Here is a 2,500-nt window from a genome sequence, read left to right as displayed (position 1 = left end):
GGTCTCGCACCGGCGACGGATCATTCAAGTGTCTGCCCTATCAACTTTCGTCGGTACGGTACTGGCCTACCGAGGTTCTTACGGGTAACGGAGAATCAGGGTTCGATTCCGGAGAGGGAGCCTGAGAAACGGCTACCACATCCAAGGAAGGCAGCAGGCGCGCAAATTACCCATTCCCGACGCGGGGAGGTAGTGACGAAAAATAACAATACAGGACTCTAAACGAGGCCCTGTAATTGGAATGAGTACACTTTAAAACCTTTAACGAGTATCCATTGGAGGGCAAGTCTGGTGCCAGCAGCCGCGGTAATTCCAGCTCCAAAAGTGTATATTTAAGTTGTTGCGGTTAAAAAGCTCGTAGTTGGATTTTGGGCGCAGGCGGCCGGTCCGTCGCAAGGCGTGTACTGGCCGTCCTGGCCTCACCTCCGGTTCTCCGCCGGTGCCCTTGACTGAGTGTCGGCGGCGGCCGGAACGTTTACTTTGAAAAAATTAGAGTGTTCAAAGCAGGCGATTCGCCTGAATAATGGTGCATGGAATAATGGAATAGGACCTCGGTTCTATTTTGTTGGTTTTCGGAGCGCGAGGTAATGATTAAGAGGGACAGACGGGGGCATTCGTACTGTGCCGTTAGAGGTGAAATTCTTGGATCGGCGCAAGACGAACGACTGCGAAAGCATTTGCCAAGAATGTTTTCTTTAATCAAGAGCGAAAGTCAGAGGTTCGAAGACGATCAGATACCGTCCTAGTTCTGACTATAAACGATGCCAACTAGCGATCGGGGGGCGTTAGTTTTACGACCTCTCCGGCAGCTTGCGGGAAACCAAAGTCTTTGGGTTCCGGGGGAAGTATGGTTGCAAAGCTGAAACTTAAAGGAATTGACGGAAGGGCACCACCAGGAGTGGAGCCTGCGGCTTAATTTGACTCAACACGGGAAATCTCACCCGGCCCGGACACAGTGAGGATTGACAGATTGAGAGCTCTTTCTTGATTCTGTGGGTGGTGGTGCATGGCCGTTCTTAGTTGGTGGAGCGATTTGTCTGGTTAATTCCGATAACGAACGAGACTCTGGCTTGCTAACTAGTTACGCGACCCAATCGGTCGGCGTCTAACTTCTTAGAGGGACTAGTGGCGTTTAGCCACACGAGATTGAGCAATAACAGGTCTGTGATGCCCTTAGATGTTCGGGGCCGCACGCGCGCTACACTGACCGGATCAGCATGTGCTCGCCTTGGCCGACAGGTCTGGGTAACCCGCTGAACCCCGGTCGTGCTAGGGATAGGGAATTGCAATTATTTCCCTTGAACGAGGAATTCCCAGTAAGCGCGAGTCATTAGCTCGCGTTGATTACGTCCCTGCCCTTTGTACACACCGCCCGTCGCTACTACCGATTGAATGGTTTAGTGAGGTCCTCCGATTGGACCTGGCGCGGCCGGCAACGGTCGAGCCGGCGTCCGAGAAGACGATCTAACTTGATCATTTAGAGGAAGTAAAAGTCGTAACAAGGTTTCCGTAGGTGAACCTGCGGAAGGATCATTAACGGTCTCGCAAACGCTTCGGCGAACGCGAAACTCGGACAAGCGAGAGAAAAAGTCTTTGCTACCCGGCGCCCGACCCGCGAGGAGCGGCGCGCCGGCCGGCGATTCGGTCACCCGGTAATGTTTGCGCGTCGAGTGCCGCGGTGCCGCGCGCTCCGGCTTCAAGCGTCGGCCTGGCCGACCGCTCGGCGCGGTCTATTTTGTCACCCTATAGTGCGAGGCACTGTGCGAGCGAAACAATCGTGGATGGCTCTTGGCGGTGGATCACTCGGCTCGTGAGTCGATGAAGGACGCAGCTAGCTGCGTGAATTAGTGTGAATTGCAGGACACATTGAGCATCGACGTTCTGAACGCAAATTGCGGCCTCGGGTCAATCCCGGGGCCGCGCCCGCCTCAGGGTCGCGTTGCAAACGTTCCGCGCGGGGATTTCTCCGCGCGGCTGCTGCGGCGTCGGACGCGCGAGCGCCCGTCCCGCTCAAGACAGCACGGCACGATGCGCGACGATCGCGACCAGAATCCCGCGCGGCGGCGGCGAGTCGACCTCGAAGAGGCCAACGGCTGGCGGCTCAAGGGCGGGAATCGAGGTGCGCGGCGGCGCGCGGCGCCGACGGCGAGCGCGGAACGGGAAGAATAGTCCCGGTCCTTACTTTCGGCCTGAGGTCGGACGAGGCTACCCGCTGAATTTAAGCATATTACTAAGCGGAGGAAAAGAAACTAACGAGGATTCCCTCAGTAACGGCGAGTGAAGCGGGATGTGCCCATCGCCGAATCCGCGCGCTTTTGGAGTGCGCGGAATTGTGGCGTACGGAATTCGTCACGGCGCGCTTCGCCGGTCGCCCGCGTCCTTCTGATCGAGGCCTTTTCCCAGAGCGGGTGTCAGGCCCATGGCGGCGACAGGCGGGCGCGCTACGGCGTCTTCCCAGAGTCGGGTTGTTTGGGAATGCAGCCCAAAGCGGGTGGTAAAC

At 57.0% G+C, this 2,500-nt stretch overlaps 2 non-coding genes and 1 pseudogene across 2 annotated transcripts in view; all 3 read left to right on the top strand.

Moving 5' to 3' along the window:
- The window catches only part of LOC146142545 (small subunit ribosomal RNA), a 1,811-nt gene extending 275 nt beyond the window's left edge, over positions 1 to 1,536 (top strand). The window contains exon 1 of the ribosomal RNA XR_014500142.1: positions 1 to 1,536. This exon is cut by the window's left edge and continues 275 nt beyond it. This is a non-coding gene — a ribosomal RNA (small subunit ribosomal RNA).
- Positions 1,537 to 1,783: 247 nt separating this feature from the next.
- Positions 1,784 to 1,937, top strand: LOC146142544 (5.8S ribosomal RNA). Its single transcript, XR_014499323.1, has one exon. It is a non-coding gene; the product is annotated as a 5.8S ribosomal RNA (ribosomal RNA).
- A 248-nt stretch (positions 1,938 to 2,185) lies between these two features.
- LOC146142543 (large subunit ribosomal RNA) overlaps positions 2,186 to 2,500 on the top strand; it is a 3,679-nt pseudogene continuing 3,364 nt past the window's right edge.

The sequence above is a fragment of the Ascidiella aspersa genome, chromosome 5 (assembly GCF_963924565.1).
Source record: "Ascidiella aspersa chromosome 5, kaAscAspe10.2, whole genome shotgun sequence".
NCBI classification, from domain to species: Eukaryota; Metazoa; Chordata; class Ascidiacea; order Phlebobranchia; family Ascidiidae; genus Ascidiella; species Ascidiella aspersa.
Note: the sequence above shows the minus strand (reverse complement) of the source record. Positions and strands in the feature narration are given on the sequence as shown.